Source organism: Vombatus ursinus, unplaced genomic scaffold, assembly GCF_900497805.2.
Source record: "Vombatus ursinus unplaced genomic scaffold, bare-nosed wombat genome assembly UNPS02014816.1, whole genome shotgun sequence".
Classification (NCBI taxonomy): Eukaryota; Metazoa; Chordata; class Mammalia; order Diprotodontia; family Vombatidae; genus Vombatus; species Vombatus ursinus.
In genome coordinates, this window is record NW_020954594.1 from 5,945,546 (window position 1) to 5,972,461 (window position 26,916).

Here is a 26,916-nt window from a genome sequence, read left to right on the forward strand (position 1 = left end):
TATGGGCCAGTTTCCAGAAGCAGAGGGATGAATAAGATGTCCTCTGGAGAGTCTTGGCAGACTGAGGCAAAGGCACTATTTGAGATCATTCAGAAATAGAAGTCCTGGAGCTTTCAGGGGGGAAAAAACTTCCCTGCAGACACTATACTTCCAGGTCCTCAACATGGAGCTGAGCCAGGGAGCTGTCCAACATATCAAGGTCTTAGGAGCCCTTAGGTCTGTCTCTTTCTGAGTAGACATCCTTATCAGTCAAGAGAGCCAGTGATTCACTGGCAAAGGGGACTTTCCATATACAAGTCAAGAAAGACAGCATAGTATTGTAGAAAGAACACCGACTTTAGAGTGAACACACCTAGATTCAAATCTTACCTCTGAAGCTTACTACTTGTATGACCTTGGGCAAGTAACTCCGGGCCTCATGTTTTAAATATAGTATTTCATATGATCCTCACAACAACCCTCTGAGGAAGGTGCTTTTATTATCCCCTCTTTATGAGGAAACTGAGGTCAAAAGAGATTAAAGATCACATAGAAAGTTGGTGACTAAGACAAAATTTGAACTCAGCTTTTCATGACTCCACATTCTGGCTTCTATCCACTATACCATTCTACCTCAGTTTTCTCATACATAAAATGAGGAGATTGGACTTGATGTCTTTAGAAGTCTCTTGGGGCCTATGATCCTAAATCTGAATAGGGGTATAGGTGGCCACAGATCAGGGAGGATTGGGAAGGGGATTTAAATTGTTTCTCTCCCCAAAACATTGAAACTATTTGAAAGGAAGAGGACCAGAATTATGAAGGATAACAGAACATGTGGCTCTTCTACCTTGTGTCTCTGTTCAGCTCTGAGTACTGAGGCCTTAGTGTACAGGCAAGGATGGAGGGTGGAGGAGTAACAGTTCTCAATCCAGAGAAATTAAAGTCTACCTTTAGCAAAGAAATGTACCCCAGAAATCCTCCTGCCTGAAACTGTAGACATAAGATATCGTTTTCACATGATTACTCAAGCCCTTTTGAATCAATTCATCAGTCAGGCTAGATTGGCTCAATAGATTAATTAATTAATTAATCACTACTCCTTGAGTCTAGTCCATGTACATCTAATACTAAGTACCTACCGTGGCTCCCCTTAGAACTAGGAAAGACTAAACACACTAAAGAAAAGTAGTTTCAGGACTCTTCAAAGACACCACCCCTACACCTAAGGAGAATTAAATACATAAAGAGAGAAAAGGGCTTCTAGTATCTAGAAGTTGAGTTGTTTCTTTACCACATGGATTCCTTGAATATCTTCTTCACTACCATTTTACTGTAAGTTTAAAGCCCACTCTCCCCAGGGACCTAAGGTGTGCAAAAAGAGAGAGTGGATCCCTGATTGGTAACAAGGGTCCCTACTGTACCTACTTAGTAAATAAATTTTCTAAAAACTAATTAAGTCTGGCTGATAATCAGTGGGAAGCATTCCACAGGGGCTCAGCAGTATTAGAAAAACTCAGCAAAAGTAAGGGTTACCACCTAGAACCTAAGGGAATAGTTACTTCCCTGGGATATGGTAAACCAATGTAAATGAAAATTGGACAAATGGCCCCAAATGGGGTGCTACACTTGTATAGCATAGTTTCAAGTTGACATCAGAATGACACTTCTCTGGATGTACTCCAGCTTGTCAATACCCTTTCTAAAAAATGACCCTCAGAACTAAACACAGTACTCCAGAGGTGATCTGCTGAGGCAGAGGACAATAGAATTATTACCTCTTTCATTTTGGATATTGCAGTTCTCTTTTTTTCTTTTACATTTTTCATTTTTATTTGCAGTTCCAAAATCTCTCCCTCTCCCCACCTCCTCCCGCATCCATCGAGAAAGCAAGAAATATGATGCTTATCATTGGTGGAGTTGTGAACTGATCCAACCATTCTAGAGAGCAATTTGAAACTATGCCCAAAGGGCTATAAAAATGTGCATACCCTTTGCCCCAGCAATACCACTTCTAGGTCTGTATCCCAAAGAGATCATAAAAAACGGAAAAAGACCCACATGTATAAAAATATTTATAGCAGCTCTTCTTATGGTGGCAAAGAATTGGAAATTGAGGGGATGCCCATCAACTGGGGAATGGCTGAACAAGTTGTGGTATATGAATGTAATGGAATACTATTGTGCTATAAAAAATGATGAACAGGCTGACTTCAGAAAAACCTGTAAAGACTTGTATAGTCTGATGCTGAGTGAAATGACCACAACCAAGAGAACGTTGTACACAGTAACAGCAACATGGTGCAATGATCAACTATGATAGAGTTAGCTCTTCTCAGCAATACAATGATTCATGACAATTCCAAAGGACCGATGATGGAAAATGCTATCTGCAAGCAGAGAAAGAACTATGAAGTCTGAATGCAGATCAAAACATACTTTCTTCACTTTTCTTGTTTTTCTTTCTCCTGGTTTTTCCCTTTTGTTCTGATTCTTCTTTCACAACATGACTAATGTGAAAATATGTTTAATATGATTGCACATGTATAACCTATATCATATTGCTTCCCATCTTGGGGAGGGGAGAAAAGGGAGAAAAAATGTGGAACTCAAAATCTTATAAAAATTAATGTTGAAAACTAGCTTTACATGTAATTGGAAAAAATAAAATACTATTAAGTGGAAAAAAAGAAATATGATACCCATTAAATACGAAGTTGTGCAAAACATTCACTGTATCTCTCTTAATATAGTCTAAGATTTATTTTTCCTCCTATTTTGGCTGCTATGTCTCACTACTGACTTATATTGACCCACTAAAATCCTATATCATTTTCTGCTATTTAGCCACTCAACCCCATCTCACACTTGTAAAGTTGATTTTTTTAAACCTGTGTCAGGCATTCCATATCTGCCCATTACGTCTCATCTTGTTCTACTCAACCTTCATTCTAATTTTTCAATATCTTTACAGATCCCAATTCTATCATCCAATGGATTAGCTGTCCTTCCCAACTTAATTGTCATCTGCAAATTTGACAAGAAAAATAATGCTATCTGTGCCTTTATCCAAGTCATTGATAAAAATATCAACCAGAGCAGATTTGAGCTCCATCAGAGACCTCCTTCTAGGCTGGCATAAGTCAATTAACCATTACTCCTTGGGTCTGGCCATTCAACCTATTTAGAATTCACCTAAATGTTCTCCCATGCTGTCCAAATCTCTTCATTTTGTCCATAAGATTATTACAAAAGGCTTTGCCAAATCTCTTCTGACAGTCAGATATACTGCATTCCCCTAATCTGTCAGAAAAAAAAAATTAGGTTAGTTTGGCAAAGCAGGGCTTGATAAGCTCATGCTAGATCTTAATGATCACCACTCCTTTTTCCTAGTTCTCATAGACTATCCCTTTAACATGCAGTCTAGAATTATGCCAAAAGTTAAAATCAAGTTCACAAGATTATATCTTGAAGAATATGTCTTCTTGACTGTGTTTTTTTTAATTGGCACGATTTTGCCAGTCTTCAATCCTGTGGTGACTCCCCCATTCTCTACTTCTGGTCAGCACTTCAGTAATCTGTGATTTCATCTTTGTAGGCACATCATCTACCAGCTCAGATCAAACCATATGCTTTAGTAAATGGTCTTCAGGAGTTGCTGGAAAGGAAAAATCCAGGGGGCAGCTAGATGGTGCAGTGGATAGAGCACTAGCCCTGGATTCAGGAGGACCTGAGTTCAAATCGGGCCTCAGACACATAACACTTACTAGCTGTGTGACCCTGGGCAAGTCACTTAACCCCATTACCTAGCCAAAAAAGAAAAGAAAAATCCATCACTCTGTTGATGAGCATCTCTGAATTTAGCTAAGCTAGTCCTCAGGGGGGAAAAAATCACAGGAAATCATTAAGCCAATACTCCAAGCTTTCCAGCTGAGTAAAACCTTTAAGACCTTATACTCCATTTGCATAACTTTGGAGAAACCTGGATCACCTCTCCACTACAGTGAGTCATCATAGTAGAACCCATTCTCCACAATTTCCCAGAAGCCATTGACAAGGACTCTCAGCAATCCTATCTGAAAGTCACTTCTGCCAATAGTACTACTTCCACCTTCAGGTATCAGCAAAGAATCAAGATAAAGGACTTAAAGAGAAAATTGCCTTTATTGGGTTATTTTGTAACAGTCTTCCCCAGGTATTTTCTGTTATTTAAAAATGAGAACCATCTAAAAATGCCCAAAGATGTCCCTCCCATCCCTAAGATCTGAAGGTAAAGGGAAGAGAAGGGGGCAAGGAAAAAGCTAGAAAGAATTAGGGAAGGGGAAAAAGGAGGAAGGAAGATCTACTATGCTCCATCCCATCATCATCTCTCCTTCAAGGATCTCCAAACATGAAGAAGCCCAGGAAGTAGAGGAGAAAAGAAAGAACTGTGGGATAGTCACAGGTGTAGCAGGGAGGGGATTTCAAGGAGCTGGGCACAACTGGGAAGTCATCGAAGTTCATCTCTGTTCCTCCTTTCCACATTCTTTTACTCTACTTTCAGTGCCCCCTCCCTCACCTTACTCCCTTCTCCCTCTTTTTCCATCCCTTGGAAAAGGAAGTTGTCTTAGTAACTCAGGGGTGTGTGGGGGCCAGCCTGAACTGACTGCAGAGAGTTAGATATGTAAGCATTTACACCTTGGAAATCAACCAATTCTACAAGTCAAGGTTTGTTGATCATTTTGTTGATTGTATAAACTTGAGAAAGTGATGGAGAAAATATAATGCAAATTAAACTTAAAAGTGTGTCCTGTATATATGTGTGTGTGTGTGTGTGTGTGTGTGTGTGTATGTATATGTATATGTATATATGTATGTATATGTATGCATATTTTTTTCCTGGAGAGCTTGTTGTTAAACATTATCAGCACATCCTTGAATAAACTAATTGGCTTGCTCTCTTTTCCTCCCTTAGGGAGATATGCCATTCAAGCAATGAATGTTGGAAATTCAGACATCATGGTAGACAGTAAGGGATTCAAGGATGAAGGATTTCCTGGGGCCCTTCAAATCATATCATATTGATAGCTGCCTATCCCACCTATAGAAGGCTGACTCAGAAATTCCTTTCTCTGATTTTCCCAGCTGATTGTGATTGGAGAAGATGTTTGAGAAGGATCCTATGGGAAACCTCAGGTTGGAATGAGACAGTGAGTGTTCCCCAGAGATGTGGGCTATGGCATTTATTGCTTCTCTTCATCCACCCCCCTAATAGTACTTTTCCCATGAACCAAAGAGTTGAAAGCCACCCCACAACAGAACAATTCCTCAAGTAGATAGAGAACATGCCCCAGACAGTCCCCTTACCTCCCAGTGCTAATGCTAATGATCCATGTAATGAGCTAGAAGCCACATCTTCAGGAGGAGAGCTGATGGCGATGGAGGGATAGGGGAGAGGGGCAGAGGAGTGAGGCAGGAGATTATTTGTCAATGAACCCTCCAGTCTCTACCCTCTTCCTTCACTCTCTCTTCCATCTGTTCCCCATTCTTCTCCCTACTACCAATCTCATGGCTCATCTCATCCCCCATCATATCAATACACATCACATGCCTAGTATAAATCTTAAAATGATCAGATATAAAATCAGTAAACCCTGAATGGGGGGTAGGAGATGGAGGAGGAGAGATGTGGAAGGAAGTGGATCAAATCCAATGAACTGAGTGAATCTCGTGCTGGTGGCTGGAGCCCAGAAGATTATGTGTTGAGGGGAGGAGGGGAGAAGGGGAAGTCAGCCTAGGAAAGATAGATAGAACCAGGGAACAGAAGGAAATGTCCAGAAAGGGGAAGATTAATGATGGGAAATAAGTGAGACTAGTCTTCAAATCTCTCTCTGAAAAAAAAAAACAATGCGGTCAGCGTATAATAAAATGTGTGTTGGTCTTAGAGTCTGAAGACCTGGGTTCAAGTATGCACTCTGACTCTTACTATCATCTGACTAGGCACTAGGGGCAAGCTCTCTAAATCCGTTTTCTCATCTACAAAATAGGGATAACAATACTTATACAACCTACCACAGGAGTTATCATTATTATTACTGTTGTTACTTCAAATTTGTTCCTCATCAAACACAATTTTCATGGAATAACATCATGAAGGAAGACTAGTTCCATAGTACCAATGTCTTATAAATTCAACTATAGTATAGCAGATTTCACACCTTTAAGATGGGCTTTGGTTATCAGCCAGTCAGGTGGTCAGGCAGTTAATCAATGAGCACTTATTAAGTACTATGTTTGGAACACTTCAAAGAAAAGCAGAAACATGGTCCCTATCTTTAAAGAACTCACATTCCTATGGGGGAGACATCATGTAAATAACTATATTTGTCGTTCCATCATGTCCAACTCTTTGTGACCCCATCTGGGATTTTCTTTGCAAAGATACTGGAAAGTTTTGTCATTTCCTTCTCCAGCTCATTTTACAGATGAGGAAACTGAGGCAAACAGGGTTAAGTGACTTGCCTGGGATCACACAACAAGTGTCTAAGACTGGATTTGAACTCAGGTCTTCCTGACTCCAAGCCTGGCAGTCTATCTACTATGCCACCTAAATAACTATATACATACCAGATATCTACATGATAAGTGAAAATAATCTTGGGGAGGACACTAGTGGAGGGGAAGAAGGAGAGGGAGGACAAGCAGATGGGGGACAGAAAAGGCCTCTTGCAGAAAACTGGTTTTGAGCTGAGTCATGAAGACGACCAGGGAAATCAAGAGGTGGAGGTCAGAAGGGATAGCACGCCAGACATAGGGGACAACTGGTTCAGAGGCACCGAGATAGGGATGGAATGTCCTGTGGGTAACTATATCACCATTGTTTCAGAGAGAGATTGGTCTTCTTGATTTAAGTCTTTTCCCACTCCAATCCATCCTGTAGTAGGAACAGCAAGTAGGTCAATGTCACTGGGTTGTAGAATATGGGGAGTGGTAAGAAGACGGGGTAACCAACAGGCCTCAAACCCATCAATGAATTAGGGAAGTGTGTACCCTAGCTTGTGAAGACTTCCCCTAGCAGAATGGGCAGATAAGAACAATTTGTGTCAATGTCCATAATGGCGTCTGAAGCAGGAGCTACGGAGCACTTGGAGATTGGTCAGTTATGGAAGACACCAAGGTCATCTACTGCATCCTTGGCCATTGCCACTCCTCCTGACTTTTGTCCTGCCACTAAACTTTAATGACTCTGGAAGAGAGAGTAAGGCTGATGCCTTTGTGCAACTCTGACTCCCTTAAATCCAATTCATGAGCAAGTCACGACATCACCCCATGATGTCATTGGTCCTCTACAAAGGATGAACAACAACAAGAAGACAGGAAAGATAGGAAGGGGACAGGTTGTAAAGAGCTTTAAATGCCAGAGAATTTTATGTTTGATCTTGGAAGTAACAACAAGCACTTGGAGTCAATCGAAAAAAGAGGTAACATGGCCAAACCTGAGTTTCAGGAAGATCTTATTGGCAGCTTCAAGTGCTCATTGACTGGCTGGTTGATAACCAAGTTCCACCTAAAAGGTGTGAAATTCAATCTACTATAGTTGGGGGATGGACCAGAGTGGGAAAAGACTTGAAGCAAGGAGATGTACCAGAAGGCTACTGAGATAGTCCAGCCATGAGGTGCTGAGGACCTGAACCAAGATGGCGGGTGCGTGAATGAAGAGAAGGGGGTGTATACAAGGGATGTTAGCATCCCTTGGCAGAAACAAGACTTGGCAACAGATTAGATATAGTAGGTCAGTTCCAGTTAAAAGTCAAAGATGGCATCTTGGTTGTGACTCTGGGGGACCAAGAGGATGGTGGCGCTATCTAAAATCATAGGGAAAATGGGAAGGAAGGTTTGGATGGAAACATAAAGAGCTCTGTGTTAGACATTTTAAGTCTGTGATGTTTACGGGACATTTAGTCTAAGACCTCCAAAGAGCAGTTGGTGATTTAGGACTGTAGTTCAGAAGAAAGGTTACAGCTGGATAAATAGATCTGGGAATCATATGCCCAGAGATAATAACTGAACCATGGAAGCTGATAAAATCACCATGTGAGACAGGATAGAGAAAGAAGAAAAGAGGGCCCAGGATAGACCTTTGAGGAGATTAGTGAGGCCCTGGATAAAAATACAACAAAGGAGACTGAGGAATGGTCAGACAGGTAGGAGAACCAAGAGAGAGCAATTCTGCAGCATTAACAAATTTATGGGAAATGGGTCTGCATCAGAAGTATAAAGTTTAGCAGATACTTATGAGTCACTGAGAAAAGGTAGCAGAGCAAAAGTATGAGCACGGATCTGGATACTTGGAAGGGGAACCACTATCAGGAGGAACAGCAAGGGGAAAAACAGGGCTATCCCGTCTAAAGCAGGATAATTGTCACTTGCAGCACCCTCCCCACACCCTATCAAACAATTTGCACTTAGTCACATCCCACTCTGTGCCTCCAGGCGTTGTCTAGGAGGAACGAGCAGTGAGAGGAATCCAAATAAGCTTCACATAAAAGGTGGCACTTAAGCTTTGAAAGGAGCTAGAGAGTCTAAGAGGCAGAGATAAGGAGGGAGTGTATGCCAGGCATGAGGCACAGCCTATGCAAAGGCCTAGAGGTCAGAGATGGACTATTGTGTATGAGGAAGCGCAAACAGGCTAGTGTGATTGGAATGCAGGGTGCATGAAAAGGAGCAATGTGTCATAAGCCTGGAAAGGTTGGCTGGAGCTATGGAATTTACATAACATAGGCATTTTTATCATGTCCTAGAGACAACAGGCAAGCTACTGGAGATCTTTTGGAATGAGAGCTGGTGGCCAAATCTGTGCTTTAGGGCTACCCCTGTGACAGATGTATGAAGAACATATCAGAGAAGGGAAAGACCAAACAAGAGACTATTACAATAGTCTAAGCAAATGATGGAGGGTGATAGCTTTGGAGAGAAGGGAACAGATAAAAGAAATTACAGATTTCAGGCTATAAAGGAACCTTGGAAGTACACCCTCCTAATTTTTCAAATAAGAAAACTGAGACCCAGAGTAGCTAAGTGACTTAACTAGGGCCACATACCCACCGTATCTGAGGAAGGATTTGAACCCAGGTCTTCCTGACTCCAAATCCAGCATTCTTATCCTCTATGCCTCTCTGTAGCAGGACAGACATCAGACTGAACTGCCTCCTTCTCCAGACATGTAAGAAGCAGCCGGGTGGTACAGTGGATAGAGCTCTGAATCTGGAATAAGGAAGCCCTGAATTCAAAGCCAGCCTCAGACCCTTACTAGATGAGTGACCCTGGGGCAAGTCACTTTTGTCTGCCTCAGTTTCCCCAACTATAAAATGAAGATAATAGTAGCTAGCACCTGTCTCCCAGGATTGTTGTGAGGGTCAAATGAGATTATATTTGTAAAGCGCTTAGCATAATGCCTGGCACACAGTAGGCAGTTAATAAATGCTATTTTCTTCCTACCTACATGTCCTCGATTATGTCTCTTATGCCCCTTATTGCATATAAAGCCTAAGCAGTAGCATGCTACAGAAAACTTATGCCAAATCATGTATATTGCTCTTTTTGAGGAGGTTCTTCAGTTCTTCTGTCTCCTCCCAGATCTCTTCTCTAGGACATGAAATCAGGACCAGGCAGTATTGCCCAAGACCTCTTTCAACTCCCCACAAACATACATGTACATGTACGCCCACATACTTATGTATATACTTACATTCCCTATACATTAATAAATGAACATAAATGTGTATGTCTGCTGCACATATGCTTGAGTTAATATTCAATATACACACACATACATATGCACATGTATATGTGTGCATGTGTGCATACACACACATATTTATGCACAGGCATTCATATGAACTGAACAAATAATTACACCCAGTCTCTTCCTTCCACCCTCTGGCTCTAAGATCAAGTTGAAGCCTGGGGATGTAGGGAATTTCCAAAGCAAGAAAGAAGATGTTGTAGGGAAAGTGATGTCTGTGCCACAGGGTGCTAGTGCCCACCCTGGCCAGGCTAGCTCCACTATATCCTCCTTTTGCCCCATGACCTCAGTCTCCCCGTAGATCCAGAGAGTCCAGGGGAAACTATTGCCTCCTTGGATCCTCTTCTAACTCTCCAGGAGTCCTCTGCAGTTTGTTTACTTAGAATAGCTCCTGGCATGAGCCCCCTGGCACTGCCCATGGTACTCCTGGAAGGCAGAGGCAAGGTCCTTAACCTCAGAGGAGAAGACTCCTTTATATGTGGTCCAGGGGCATGGAGGAGGGCCAGAGAAAGCAAGGTCTTAGCTACTGCTATGCTCCTTGATCCATGCCAGCATACCCAGGCACCCCAGGATCCTACAGCTGGGTGGGCTCAGGCTGGGGGAAGGGATGGAGGAGCTGGCAGATGAAGCAAGGATGAAATATTGATGCCCGCATCCTGGTAAGGCAGAGACTGCCGCCTGTCCATGAATAAAAGATGGGCCAGAGGAGCAGGACGGGCAGCAAATTAATTAATCCAAGAGAGGCTCCCAGCAGCCATTAGGGAGAAAGAAGCAAACAGCTCCCCCCACTACACACACACACACACACACACACACACACACACACACACACACATACACACACACGCACACAGAGACATGCCAGCATCCAGCCCACAGTTTGAGGAGGGAGGGAGGGATGGATGAGAGAAGAGGAAAGGAGCTCAGCACCAGGACAGCTGGACAGACAAGAGAGTGGCCAAAGCAGCAACGGTGCCCATCCCCAGACCTGGCAGGGAGCCAGGGAGCCAGAAGATGCCTACAGCAGAAAGAGCACAGGGCTCTGGAGAATCAGGAGTCCTGGGTTCAAGACCCAACTGTTTGTTACTAACTAGCTTGTATGCCCTTGAGCTATAGCACAAAAGACACTTCTGGGCAAGGACCGGGTCATAAACATCTTTATCTCTCTGGTCATCCAGTGCATGACTCTGTACATGGTAATGCTTAATAAATGGTTATTGCATGAACAACTGAATGAATGATGTCACTTCCTTTCTCTGGGCCTCCTTTGTCTAGGCTCTAAAATGGAAGGATTGGCCTAAATGACCCTTAAGGTCCCTTTCCAAGCCAAACATTCTATCAGGAAGAGAGGAAGAAAGTGGCAACTGGATAGTTCTGGATTCCTGGGTCCCCTCCAGGTTGGGCTTTAGTATCCACCCTATGACAAATTCAATGGCAGATGGGGGAGAAGAGGAGAGACTTGGGTTAGGAGGTAGATGAGGGGACCAAAGCTAGCTGGACATTCCTTAGAGGGAGGAGGGTAAACAGAGAGGAAAGATAGTTGGACACAACCTGGAGACTACTTGGAAGAATTCAGGCAGTGATGGGAGAGGAAGGTGGGAGGTCTTCAAGGCAGAGGCAAAGTAAAGTTGGCACAGTCGCCCTCCTCCTTCTCTTACCCAATGGACCAGCCTCCCAATTCTTTCAAGGGAATCAATGCTGAAGCAGTATCAAGTACCCTTTTGGATCATGCCCCCAGCATCCAGCTGTGAGAACAGGGTGCCCAGATGGCATGAGCTCATATACCAGCTGCTACTATCCAACACCCTTGGGAGGCTCTGCCACATGGTAGTGCCCTCATGTTGGCACAGATGAAGTGGCAGTAATGCCATGCCTGGGGTAGCCACCCCAGCTGACAAAAGCACCTGGAGAAGATAGAGAACCCAATATTCAGGGCATTTTTCCTATGGTAGGCCACTAGTAGGATGCCAGGGGCTTCAATGCCACATGCAGCTGGCATAGCCCATGCTCCTGATGGTGTGGGGTCAGAGTGTCATCATCTTCAGAGCCTGCCTGAGGCTATGAGCTGGCTAGATGCTGGAGAAGGAGGGGGAAATGAGGGAGAGGGGTGGAAGGTCCTTCCCTCTAGCCTGACCTGTGAATCACAGATGGTACATCATAGCTCAGGAAAAAAAACAAATGCAGCCAGCCATTTCCAGGAGCCAAAACCAGACACAGATTGGGAAGTAGCAGCCAGGCCTGGGCTGCTGACATCTGCTTCTCCCTAGCACAAGGAGAATCTGGCCTAGGGAAGCTGAAGGGGCAGGCTAAGGGGAGAAGGTGAGCTTTCCCTCCTCCCTGCCATCACCACAGGCTGACACACCTCAATCAGTTGTAGTGAACAGATCCACAGCTGCAACATCTGGTTGTTCTAGCTCAAGATTCACCTCCTCCCAAAAGCCCTCCCTGATATCCCTGCTCAGAGCATTTCTTCTCCCACCAAACTCCCCTAGCCCCTGATTGCCTGAACTGAACACTAAGACTTCACTTACCACCCAGTGACATCTCAGGCATATCCTTCTTAGGCTGATCTAGGGACACTCGTGTCCACCTACTTTGTCTCCCTCATAGATTGAATAGAGACACTCCTGTGTCTCATCTCTCTCTCTCTCTCTCTCTCTCTCTCCCCCTCCCACCTCTCTGAAAGCACCTAGCTCCAGAGCCTAGCACAGGCTGACACCATGATAGGATCCCAGGCTCAGAGGACTTAGAAGGGACCTTATAGATCATTTGGAGCCGAGCCCTTATTTTACAGGTTAGAAAACTGGCACCCAGATGCCATGAGTGACTTGCCCAACATCACACAAGAAGATTCAATCTCAGGTCCTCTGATTCCAAATCCAACACCCTTGATTCTCCATAGTGTTGAAGAGGTTTAATGAGTTTGAATGAATGAATGACAACAATCATTGCTAACATTTATCTAGCATTTGAAGGCTCGCAAAGGGCTTTACATATATTGTCTCATTTGATCCTTACAATCCTCTAAGGTAGACACTCTAATTACTCCCATTTTAGAGATACTGCAAGTGAGGCTCAGAGAGGTTAAGATACTTGTATACGGTCATACAGATGGTAACTGTCTAGGGGAGAACCTGAACCCAGGTCTTCTTGACTCCAAATCCAGCACTCTCCTCAATGCTATCCAATGTGCTGCCTCCAAATCACCCTCAGTGCCCCTTTCCTTGCCCTGGCTTCCTCTCCCTCCTCTTCCTCCTCAACAACAATAACATTTACTGAGCACTTCCTATGTGCAGTGTAGCGATGGGATGATCTTGGGTGAGTCAAATCCTCTGAGCCTCACTTTCTGCATCTCTAGAATGAGAGGGTTGAAATAAATGATTTCTAGTCCTTTCCATCACCAACTCCATCCCACTTCTCCCCTGCTCCCATTCCTAAAACCCCTTTTCTGAGAAAGAGAAAAAAGAGATTCCAGAACTTCGGTAAGAGTTAGGCAGTGCTTCGTGGCTAAGGGCAGCCCCTGGATGAGAAAGAGCTGCCTGCTCCTGAACTCCAAGGGGCTTCAAGAGAAGTAGGGACAACACAGAAGATGGGGGGTGGGGATATTAACACAGTGTGACTGGGAGAGGGGGAGGAGCCATATTGCTAATCAAAAGACAGCACATAAGACCAGATTCCATTTAGGGGACTAAGGTCCCTCTCTCTTTGAGTCCCTTGCACCCTTCTTCATCACCCCATCAACAACCCAAGAGCCCCTGCTTCCTGGATCTTATGCTGCTGTCTGTCAATGTGGGGGGTGAGGTAGTGAGAAAGTACTTTGAATTTAGAGCAAAAAATTTAGAGTAAAAAAATTGAGTTTGGGTCCAGGTGTTTGGTGTTTTGGTGTTCCTATTGGTCTAGTCCAGAGGTAGGGAACCTGTAATCTTGAGGCCGCATGTGGCCTTCTAGGTCCTTGTGTGCAGCCTTTTGAATGAGTCCAAGTTTTACAGAACAAATCCTTTTATTAAGAGGATTTGTTCTGTGAGGTTTGGATTCAGTCAAAGGGCCACACTTGAGGACCTAGGGGGCCACATGGGGCCTCAAGGCCACAAGTTCCCCACCCCTGGTCTAGTCATTTAACTTTTCTGGGCTTCAATGTCCTCATCTTTAAAATGGGGATGAAAATATTCACATACCTGCCTGTGGAGACAGTCTGGCATAGTGGCAAGAGCCTTGGATTTGGCCTCATGAGACCTAGATTCTAGTCAATCAGTTAGTACACATTTATTAAGTACCTACTATGTGTCAGCATTGCCCTAAGCCCTACGTACAAATCATAATATTGCCCTTAAAGTTCACAGAGCACTTTTAAGTTACCTCATTTGACCCTCATAACAACTCTAGGAGATTGGTGCTATTATTCTCATTTTAGAGAGGGAACTGAGGCAGATAGAGGCTAATGACTTGCCTAAGGTCACACAGCTAATAGGCATCTGCCACAAGATTTGAACTCAGGTCTTCCTGATTTCAGGTCCAGCACTCTGCCTACTGTGCCATCAGTATGCCAGTAATACAATCCCTAGTCCTGGATTGTTTCCTTACTAGCTATGTGACCTTACGTAAGTCTCTTTGAGCCTCACTGCAGCATTCTAAAATGAGGTATGGGTTGAACAGAATGACTTCACTTCTGAGGTTTCTTCCAACCCTGAGATGACTTTTGATCCATGATCTCTAAGATCCCTCCAGCTCTGACATTCTGTGATACCTCCCAATGCTGTTCCAAGGGAACTGCTTTGTAAATTCTAAAGTGCTATAGAAACTTGAGGTCTTATTTCCTTGAAGTAGTACCATCCACCCAGGCTTCAAGAACCTGAGGAGGAACAGGACAGCCCTGAGCCTACTATTCCTGCAACAACACCTCCACCTTCTGGTCATTTGAGGAATAACCAATGTGTTTCTACTATTAAGCATAAGGTTGTGCAACCTGGGGTTCTCCCTCCCCATTCCATCATTATCACCAGTATTCTAGCAGCTTTAACATGATGTAGGCTGGACATCAGGAAAATTCTTCTGATCCAGAGAGAGAAGGAATCAAGGGATTATGTGACCGAGGGAGGCAGTGGGTAAAGAGACAAGAACATCTACTAGGGTGGAGAAACTGAGAAAAGAAAGGGTCTAGATTAAAGGCAACCAATCTTCAAGCAGAAGTTCACACCAGAGTTAAGGGAGTGAAGGAGAAAAAGAGAGAGAGAGAGAGAGAGAGAGAGAGAGAGAGAGAGAGAGAGAGAGAAATTGAGAAAGGATGAGCCAACAAGGCATTTCCATGGCAATCATACCAGAAAAGGACGGTCTGAGACTCCTGAGACATAGAAACTAAGGCCTTTCCCCTAAGATGGTGCCAAAGGTGAAGAAGTAAGTGTTTGCCCTTCCAAGACAAAAGCCAAGATAAAAGCCTTGAGGGCCAAAAAGGCAGTATTGAAGGGTGTACATAGTCACAGCAAGACCGAAATCTTAACATTTCCCTGCCTTTCAGCAACTCAACACACTTCAACCAGAAAAAGTGCCCTTTGAAGGACAAGCCTGGTCACTCTGTCTTTATCAAGTTTCCTCTGACTGCAATGAAGAAGATTAAAGATCACAGTACCCTTAATGTCAAAGTCAACAAGCATCAGATCAAGTAGGCTGTGAAGGAATTGAGTGGCATCAGTGTGGTCAAGGTCAGTACAACAATACAATCTGATTAAGAAAAGAAGATTCACATCCAGACTATGATGCTTTGGGTGATGTCAAAAAGATTAGAATTTTCTAAAGTACGTCCAACAGCCTGTTCCACATACACTAAAGTTTTCCACTGTTTAAAAAAAAAAAGACATGGTGACAACAGCCTCCCCTATACTCATAGGATCTTAGATGAAGAGCTGGAAGGGGCCTTAGAGGTCCTTAGACCACCATCTCATTTTGCAGACAAAGATACTAAACTCAAGTGACTGGTCCAAAGTCACACAGGTAGTAAGTACTCCCACACATGCCTAACTTTTTATTCTAACATAGAATTCCACAAGTATTTTGCTAACTTGCTTATGTTCCCTGGCACCATACACATACATGGTCATGTATAGCTAGCTTCCTCTCACACCTGTGTACACACAAATAGACTCTTGCATTAGTGCATGCAAGTACATAGCTTGTCCCTTCACACATCTGTGTACATATGGAGTCTATATAAATATAGTTCTCTCCCCCCTACCAACTCTTCTCAAAGGAATAATGCCTCCCTTTGTAGCCTTCTAATACCTAAGAGCTGCAGGTTGTACTGGTCTGGAACTTTGAAATCTCTGTACCTAATGTCATTAAATTTCAAGCCCTTCCCATGGGACCTTCCTAACCTGAGCTCTATGGGAATGCACTTTGGAATTGGTCTCCATCCCAGAAATCACATGGGATTGGGTTTGGTCTGAGCCTCATAGGCTCACGGAATGTCAACAATAGATGAGTTATCTGAGTCAACTCCTTCATTTGACAGAGGAGGAAACTGATGTGTCTAGGTTATTGGGGGGCAACTGATCAGTTGAATGAGTACCCTCTAGACCACTTGAGGAGATTATAGAATGTAAGGGGAGGTAATAGAGACAGTGAGATATTAAGGATCTGTCCCCAGGAGTAGTAGATGAGTTCATACCTTGTAAAAAGTGTCCCCTTTTAGATGATGAGTGGATCATTTTGTACCTTGTAAAGGGCAAGAGATCTTGAATGGCTCAAACCCTGAGTTACCTCTTTGCAGATTACAGAGGATGTGAAACTTCATATCTTATAAAAGGGTAAAGAAGTATACTTTCTTGCTTTCTCATAAAGTATCAGGAAGTTCCTCCATCAACTAGATGGAATTATAGAGTAGCTAGCCAATGGCCAGATTAAGGATCAGTCACAAAAGTGAGCTAGCCAGCTCTATGCTACGGTTATCATTTTTGTTAATTCAAGGAGTCATCTCTGGCAGTTGATAAAAGAGGCAACTAAGGAGGAAAACGCTGGCTCTTAAGACAGCATCCCTCTTCACCTTTTCCTTTGCTTTTCTTCCACAGTGAAGTTGGGATGGGGGGATAGCCTCTCTCCTCTCCACCCTTTAGTAATGGAATTCTTACAGCACAACAATTCACCCAGTAGGAAACATGGAAGGAGCATCTCCATTGAGGTTCAGAGAGTTCATAATCACTCACCTAATTAATGACTATAACCCAGCTTAGATCTCATGACTTACAGTTCATTTTTCTTTCTATTATATCAAGCTATCCCTGGAGATCTATGAAGATGGCACCATCAGAGACCATTAGGTCTCCTGACAATGACTGAGCAAGATTCACCAGTTTACTCCCCCCGCTGTGGACTACCTCCAAGGGAAGCCTTGGAATATATTTGAAAGTCTGTGAAATTTGTCGCTGGGCATTTCAGTATCCTTAGCCCTCATTTTCTCACCCAGCACCAATCTTCCACCAAAAAGATCTAAAAACTCATTTTCACTGAAATGTCATTCACTAGGGTACATGACAAGATGATAATGGACAATAGAGAGAAGGAAGAACTACTCATCTCCTAGTTCTTTACTGAGAGAAATAATCTTCAGATGAGAAATGGTAGAACCAAAATGATTAACGAGGAATTGAAACATAAGATAAATGAAGAAGTAGTAAGAGCATACCTTATGAGCATACCATATCCCTCAATGAGTTCAAGTAACCCAGGCCCAGATCAACAATATCCTCAAGAACTGAAAGAGTTTCTGGATATGGCTGCTGAGTGTCTACCAGTGAGCTTTGAAAATATCCTGGGGAGGAGGAGAGGTGATATAGGACTGAAGATGGGCAACTGCCAGCCCAGTTTTTAGCAAGACTGTAGATTCTTCAAACCATAAGCTAGTGAGCTTAATTTAAATTCTTTGAGGCATTCTAGAACAGATTGTTTAAAGTGTGGTTTGTAGACCCATAGAGAGGGAAACTGTGATTACTAACAGCCAGTATGGACTCAAGAACAAATAAGGGTAGACTAATTTCATTTCCATTTTTTAAAGCTGGTTGACCAATGACACCCATAGGCACAATGTATCTGGATGTCAGCAAAGCATTTGACAAAATCTCATGATTGAGAACTGGTTGAAGGTCTGGTTCTAGAAGGTAGCAATTTATGGATTACTGTTCATCTATAGGGACATCTGTAGTGGAATGCCATAGAGATCTACCCTTAGCATCCTTAGTGACTTACATGAAGATATAGATGATATGTTTGTCAAATTTGCAGATGACACAAAGCTAGGAAGTGTAGCTAGCACATTATATGACAGAGTCAGGATCCAGATAAAATATGGAACAATAGGCAATATCTAACATAATTAATTTTAATAGGAGTAAATGTAAATTCCTACATTTGGGTTCAAAAATTCAACTACAAAAGTATGTAGTAGGGAAAGACTAGATATAATGACTGAATTACAGTTTACATGGGGGGAAAATACTTAGGAGTTTTAGTGGACTGCAAACTCAGTATAAGCCAACAATATGACATGCAGTCAAAAAAACTTCTTAGATATTAGACTGCCTAATAGAAGTAGTGTACAGAATCTTCACCAATATCCTGCTCCTGTGTTGCATTGTGTTGTGGAGGTTGAAGGCTATGCCCCTGGAATGAAAGCTGTAAATGCTTCAGGTATAGGAATGGAGATTGACTATATGTCCAACATCTGAAGAACCAACTAAATTTGGAAAATGTCATCACAAGAATGTTGGCCACCAGGGGATGGTTTTTTTGGTCACTGTAACTAACAAAGGCCTTCTATTAAGGAGTTGAAGGGTTGCCTAATATTAGCATTAGTGGAGAAAGTACCAACATTGATGAAACCACAAATACAAAAAATATCAAAGAATCCGGAACAGGGAAGTGGATCATTCCACTGCAGTCATCTGGAATGTTATATTCAGTTCTAAGTGCCACATATTTCTGTAGAAAGATCAATAAGAAACCAGCCTGTGTTGTATTGATGGAGAGAAGCATCAGCCTTTTCAGTCATCTCCATTCAGTCTAACCCTTTGGGTTTGACAGGGAACAGAGGAGCATGATGGTTGAAAACGACTTTCTTACTAGTTTTACCACCAGTTTCAGCTCCTTCGACTCACCAATTTTAGCTCTTTTTTCAACTTGAGGATATGAATCCTTGAGAATATTTTCCCTAACCAAGAGAATATTCTAAGATCTCATAACTAAAATGGATTTCTGACCATAATCCAGATGGGAGTTGAACTGAAGTTGAACAGATGAAATAATAAAAGAATATAATAATATTCTAATTATATTAATTCTAATTCCAATAATATTCTAATAATAATAAAAGAAAGAAGAGTTCAAAGAGCAAATTGTGATCCTAATGTGGACATCTTCTTGCCATCTTCTGGATGAAGGGAAGAGCTTCATAGACATTGGCTAAGAAACCTCACTGAGGAAAGCAATAGAACTTTTCTGTAGGCAAAAGGCTTGCTAGGTACAGCAATCTCCAGTGATTACAGGACAGAAGAGCAGTTGGAACTAATGATAACATATTTCCTGGATACTGTAGCTATAGCTGGGACAGCTAGGTAGCACAGTGGATAGAGAGCCAGACCTGGTCAGGAAGACTCATTTTCCTGAGTTCAAATCTGACTCCAGACATTTACTGTCTATGTGACCCTGGGCAATTCACTTGACCCTGCTTGCCTCAGTTTTTTCCATCTGTAAAATGAACTGGAGAAAGAAATGGCAAACCACTCTAGTATCTTTGCCAAGATAACCCCAAATGGGGTCACAAAGAGTCATACACAACTGACAACAACTGAATAACAATCACAGCTAAAAGAGGCACCACTCTCCCCTATAAGGGAGAGACTTAACAGCCATGGCAACCTCCAGTAGTTGATTGGAGGTGGCTGTAGACCTTCCTTGCATGGAAGGGATTTACTAACCACAGCATCCTAATGGGTAGTGAACAGGGTATTAGGTTAACCTGAAGAGAGCTGGTTATCTCAAGACATCTGGAGCAGAAATGCAAAGCCTGGTAGGAATCAGGTAGAGCAAAGAGAAGCATGTTGACATAACCCGAAGACATCATCACTATCTCTGCAGAGTTGGAGATGGATTTACCACTCCATGAATGTACCTTGGCCATACATGTTCACCACATACGTATGCTGTGTGAGTGATCCCTATTCATCTTCTGTCTTCTCAATGAGAGTGTTTAGCTCTGTTTAATGTTTTTGTGAATAACTTGGATAAAGTTGTAGATGGTATGCTCACGAAATATGCAGATGACACAAAGCTGAGAGGTATCGCTAACACACTGAATGAGAGAGTCAGAATGCAGGTGGATTGTAACAAGAACAGTGGCATTTATTCAGTGCTTTAGAATCTATGAAATGTTTTACATCCATTATTTCATTTGATCCTCACAACAACCCTGAGATGGAGGAGCTAATATTATCCCCATTTTTCAGGTGAGGAAACTGAGGTAAAACAAAGGTTAAGTGATTTGCCCAGGGTCACAAAGCTACTAAGTGTCTGAGACCACATTTGAACTCAAATCTTCCTGAATCCAGGCCCAGTGTTCCATCCACTGTGCCACCTAGATGTCTTGGATCTTGACTGGCTAAATACTCTGGGCATTTTTGCTGCCTGTCTCTCATGTGTGGAATGCTCTTCCTCCTCATGTCCACCTACTAGTTCTCCTGGCTTCCTTTAAATCTCAACTAAAATCCTATCTTTTATAGGAAGCTTTCCCCCAACCCCTCTTAATTCTAATGGTTTCCCCCTCTTAAGTATGTCCTATTTATTCAATATGCAGCTTGTTCATACATATTTTTTGCTTGTCATCTCCCCCATTAGATTATAAATTCCTTGAGGGCAGGGACTATCTTTTGCTTCTTTTTGCATCCACAGCACTTAGCACAGTACCTGACACATAGGAGGTGCTTAATAAACATTTAATGGCTGATAGACTAGAGCATTGGAACAAATCTTGCAAGATGAAATTGAATAAGAAATCAACACAAAGTCTTGCACTTGGTTACAAAAAAATCAGCTTCAAAAGTATAAGATTGGGACGTGGTCAGATAGTTGTTCTGAAAAGAATCTGGGCATTCTCATCTTTCAAGCTCAACCAGAGCCAGCAATGTGATGTAGCAGTCAGAAAAACAATTGTGATTTTGGTCTGCATCAAGAGGGCCATAGCTTCCAGCAATAGGAGGCAATCATCCCACTTTACTCTGCCCTCTTTACTGTCATGTGGAGTATTGTACCCAGTTCTGGACACCACAGTTTAAGAAAGATATTGAGAAGCTGAAGAATGTCCAAAGAAGGGTAACTATGATATGGAAGGGCCCTGAGTCTACTTCATATGAGATTCAGTTGAAGGAGCATAGAATGTTTAACTTGCAGAAAAGAAGGCTTAGGAGGAATATAATGGCTGTATCAAAGTATTTGAAGGGTTATTATGTGAAAGAAGAATTAGATTTGTTTCATTTGGCCTCAGAGGGCAGAATCAGAAGCAATGGGGGAGGGGGGAGAATTGCAAAGAGTCAAATGTAGCTTAATGTCAGTTGAGTTGAGTCGCTTTTTATTCTTGTTCGACTCTTTGTGACCCCATTTAGGGTTTTCTTGGCAAAGATTCTGGAGTATTTTGTCATTCCTTCTCCAGATCATTTTGCAGATGAGGAAACTAAGGTAAACAGGGTTAAGTGACTTGCCCAGGGTCACACAGTATTTTTTTTTCACAGTCAAAAATGATTTATTATTATCATTCCAGGCACTGTGTTAGCTAGTGGTAGGGATACAAATACAAATACAAAAAGTCAGAATCCCTACTCTCAGCAGTTTACAGTGTAAAACTATTTATGACATAGGCTTATAGCCAAGAAGACAAGTGGTTCCAATATTACCATTTAGGAATCTTTGATTACTGGGGATGATGACTCATCCAGTTTTTTCCTGATTACCCCATCAGTGTTATACTGGTAGCTGTCATCACCCATTTTCTAGGGGAAGGTGGAATATGGGGAAGTCACTGTGGAGTACAGGTGGCAGGATGGGCTGGCACAAGTACCATTGGTGTAGTCTAAGGTAAAAGGCATGTTCTGTCATATGCCTGGGACCACTGCCTCTGGCAGCCTCTAAAGATGAGGGCCACATGAGGTCAGATTTGATTTTTTTTTGGCAAGGATTCTGAAGTGGTTTGCCATTTCCATCTCCAGCTCATTTTACAGATGGAAAAACAGAGGCAAACAGGGTTAAGTGACTTGTCCAAGGTCATACAGCTAATAAGTGTCTGGGGACAGATTTGAACTCACAAAGAAGAATCTTCTCCGACTCTAGGCCCAGAACTCTATCCACTGCACCACCACACCATCTAGCTGTTCTTTAATGTCACTAAAAACTTCCTGATGATTAGAGCTGTCCAAAAGTAGAATTGGCTGCCTCAAGATATAGTGAGCTCTCCACTTCACCCTCCTGACTACCATGTTGGAAATCTCCAAGCAGAAGCTAGACAACCACTAGTTTGGTGCATTCTAGTGGAGATTACTTTCAGGTATGGGTTAAACTAAATGGTTGCTGAGGTCTTCTAAAACTCTCAAATTTGGTGATTCTCTCTGTGTTTGTGGGAGAGCGAACTTATAAGGAGAACATTCTGTTGTTATTTTTATTGCTATGCTATTTCATTAAACACTTTTGCTTTGAACTGTGTGTTCTTTGGCTCAATAGTCAAAGTAAACACATTGGTGGAGAGGATTCTAAGCAACTAACAATTTAGAAACTGGGTGGCTTTCTGGGGTCCCTGGTTGCTACGTTAGTAAAGACACTAACAAACTGGAGCTTTTCATAAGAGTCCAACCAGGATCATGAAGGGCCTAAAATTATATCTTGTAAAGCTGAGTTGGAGGAACTAAGGACATTTAGAGTGGAAAAGAGAAGATTTAAGGGCACATGCAGCTGTTTTCAAGAATGCAAAGGTCTGCCACATGGAAGAGAAATTAGGTTTGTTCTGCTTGGCTTCAGAAAGTAGAACAAGGAAAATGAGTGGAAAATGCAGTGAGGCAGAGTTAGCCTTAATATAGAAAAAAACTTCACAAGAACTAGAGCTAACCTAAAGTAGCAAGGACTGCATCAGATAATAGTGAGCTCTGTTTTCACTAGGAGTATTTAGGTGAAGGCTGCATGACTGCTTGAGGGGTGTGCTACAGAGAATATTTCTACTTAAGCACAGGTTAAATTAATTTCTCTCTGAGGTCCCTTCCAAATCCAAGGCTTCTATGATCCTAAGACTTACTACACTCATGATTCAGATTTACATTTTAAAAGGAGAGGAGGAGAAGGCTTATCACAAAAGAATTATTCTCTAATGGCAGATGTCAGACACTGTGACAGGTAAGTGAGGAAGATATTTTGAATGGAAGGAAGGTCTGTAAAGAAAAAAAACCAACTTTCTTTAGAAACCTTGGGGTAAATGGGAAAAATTGTCTATATTTGATATGAGGTTTCCTGTTTCCTCTCTGTGCCCCTTCAGTGAGGGAACATTAGAATATAGACCAGGGGTGGGGAACCTATGGCCTGGAGGCCACATGTGGCCTTCTAGGTCCTCGGGTGAGGCCTTCTGATTGAGTCCAAGTTTTGCAGAACAAATCCAGAGGCTGAAGGTTCCCCACCCCTGATAAAGACCATCCAAAAGTCAGCTATCGCCCAGGTTTCTTGATAGACTGAAGGTGGGTTTGAGATTGGAAAACTAATGAATGGTCTCATCTAGCGTTCCTGGCCAGGCACTGGTCAACAGTGTCATATGCCATAAAGTTCAAGGAAGATGAAAAGACAAGCTATTGATATCAGGAAATAAGCAAAAGAATTTCATGTTTGTCAATGTAGCCCAGTGCCTGGCACATGGCAGGCACTCAATAAATGCTTGTTGACTTGACTCAACTTCCTTCCCACCTGCCCAATAGCTCCTGAGGGGAATCACCTGTCTCCTGTTGGGCATCACGAGGGCAATAAGAGTGTATCTGCTCTGAATCATGAGGCTCTGGCATGAAGAGGGCCATCCTCATCATTCAAGCATGTGTATGGAAGCATGCATGTCCCTGTAGGCAAGTAGCCACGTGCCTTACAGCTGCCTGGCCCACCAGGTGTCTGAGTCTTGCAGGAGTGTGGAGCATGTCTATAGAGACATCCAGGCAAGCATATACCTGTGTAAGCTAATAATAATAACAACGATAATAATAATAATTGAGAGAGATGAGAACAAGACAATATTGATACATTGTGTTTGTACTGGGCTTTCTGGCTTACAAAACATATTATCTCATTTATTTCTCACAGCTGCCTGGTGAGGTAAGGTAGGCAGGGAAGAGATTATCTCCATTAAGCAGATGAGAAAATAAGGCTTAACGAGATGAAGTGACTTGTCCAATGTCACACAGACAGGGAGTCTTGGAACCTTTCTCCTCCTTCTACTATACAATCCCATTCCCATGGGTCAGAGCCCCACTTTGGAAAGGAGTTTGTGATCTGATGCAATTGTACATAAAATCATATGACTCCCCTATTTAACCCATTCCACTGGCTTCCTGTTGCCTCTAGCACAAAATATAAACTGCTCAATTTAGCCTGTAAAGCCCTATACAACCTGGACTTAACCTATCTTTCCAGTCTTAATGTATGTTACTACCCTTCCCACATTCTGTGATGTTGCCAAACTGGGATTCTCTCTATTCCAACACACCATCTTCCATCTCTGTGCCTTAACACGAACTGTCTTCCACACCTGGATTAATCAGTCAATAAGCATTTATTAAGAACCTACCATATGTCAGGCACTGTGCTAAGAGCCAGGGATACAAAAGAAGGCAAAAGACAGCCACTGCTCTCAAGGTGCTCACACTCTAATGGAGAGACAACAAATAAACACATATATACAAACAAGCTACATATGGGATAACTAGGAAATAATTAACAGAGGGAAGGCACTGGAATGAAAGAATGAAAGACTCCCTGTAGAAGGTAGAATTTTAGCTGGGACTTGAAGGAAGCCAGGAGGAGAAGATGAGAAGTGAGAGAATCCCAGGCATGGGAGACAGTAAGAGAAAAAGCATTTCCTTTTTCCCTTCACCCCATAGAGCCCTTCTCTTCCTTTAAGATTCAGCTCAGGTACCATCTTTGGCATGAACCTTTTTCTGATCTCCCCAAATTTGAGTGCCCTCCTTTCAAACAACCTTGCATTTAACTATTATGTATATATATATATATATATTTATATATATACATATATGTGTGTGTGTGCATATATGTATATGTATACTGTGTATGTGTATACACACACTTTATGTTGTTGCTACATATATGCTTATCTTGTCTCATCCATTAGAATGTAAACTCATTGAGAATAGGGATTGTTTCATTCTTTGTACTTCTCTCCCTGGGGCCCAGCATAATTCTTGACTGACTGATCAATTAAAAGAGGGCATGAACCCCACAGTAACTATCTCTGGGTTTGCAAGAATAGTGATATAATAAGAAATCAGGCATCAGAGGAGTAAAAATTTGAATTCTGCTCCTTCTTTTATTGCCAATCTTGTGCCCCTAGCTCCAGAATCACCCCCTATAAAGTGGAGAATTGGGTATTTTGACCCAGTCTTATGTACTGGAGAGACCAATGATAGAGATACCCAGGCATGCACAATCCCATATAAAATAAGTGAAGGATGGTCATTCAGGAAGGCAACTGTTAGGGGAAATAGACTAAGAAGAAGTCAAAAGAATAAAAGGAGGACAAGAGAGTAGTATCATAAGAGCCGGCAGAGGGAGCTCCAGAAGGTGGCCAACAGTGTCATATCCTGCAGAAGTAATAAAGGAGATGAAGGGACAGGCGACTTCTAGAGCCTTGTGTTCAGTTCTGAAGGTGGGTTTGAGATTGGAAAACTAATGAATGGTCTCATCTAGCGTTCCTGGCCAGGCACTGGTCAACAGTGTCATATGCCATAAAGTTCAAGGAAGATGAAAAGACAAGCTATTGATATCAGGAAATAAGCAAAAGAATTTCATGTTTGTCAATGTAGCCCAGTGCCTGGCACATGGCAGGCACTCAATAAATGCTTGTTGACTTGACTCAACTTCCTTCCCACCTGCCCAATAGCTCCTGAGGGGAATCGCCTGTCTCCTGTTGGGCATCACGAGGGCAATAAGAGTGTATCTGCTCTGAATCATGAGGCTCTGGCATGAAGAGGGCCATCCTCATCATTCAAGCGTGTGTATGGAAGCATGCATGTCCCTGTAGGCAAGTAGCCACGTGCCTTACAGCTGCCTGGCCCACCAGGTGTCTGAGTCTTGCAGGAGTGTGGAGCATGTCTATAGAGACATCCAGGCAAGCATATACCTGTGTAAGCTAATAATAATAACAACGATAATAATAATAATTGAGAGAGATGAGAACAACACAATATTGATACATTGTGTTTGTACTGGGCTTTCTGGCTTACAAAACATATTATCTCATTTATTTCTCACAGCTGAGGGAGCTCCTGCTCACATTTTAGTAAGGCCATTGATAAACTGTAATATGCCCAGAGAAGGGGGACCAGGATAGTGAAAGGACTGGACACCCTGCTCTGTGTGTTTCTATTAAATTAACTGGAGATGTTTAGCCTGAAGACAAAACTTAGAGACAATATGATAAATGTCTTGAAATATTCAAAAGTTTTTTCATATAGAGGAATTAACCTTATTCTGCTTGGCCCAAAAAGACTGAACTAGGATTAGGATCAGGAAGATTTACTCTCAAAGTAAGGAAATGTTTCCTAACAACTAGGACTCCCCCAAAGTGTAATGGGATGCCTCAGTAGGTAGTGACTTCCACCTGATTAACAATCTTCAAGTAATGCTGGGTTTCCACTATTGATTAGAGAAATGCAAATTAAAACAACTCTGAGGTACCACATCACACCTATCAAATTGGCCAACATGACAAAACAGGAAAATGATAAATGTTGGAGAAGATGTGAGAACATTGGAACACTAATGCATTGTTGGTGGAGTTGTGAAATGATCCAACCATTTTGGAGAGCAATTTGGAACTATGACCAAAGGGCTTTCAAAATGTGCGTACCCTTTGACCCAGCAATAGC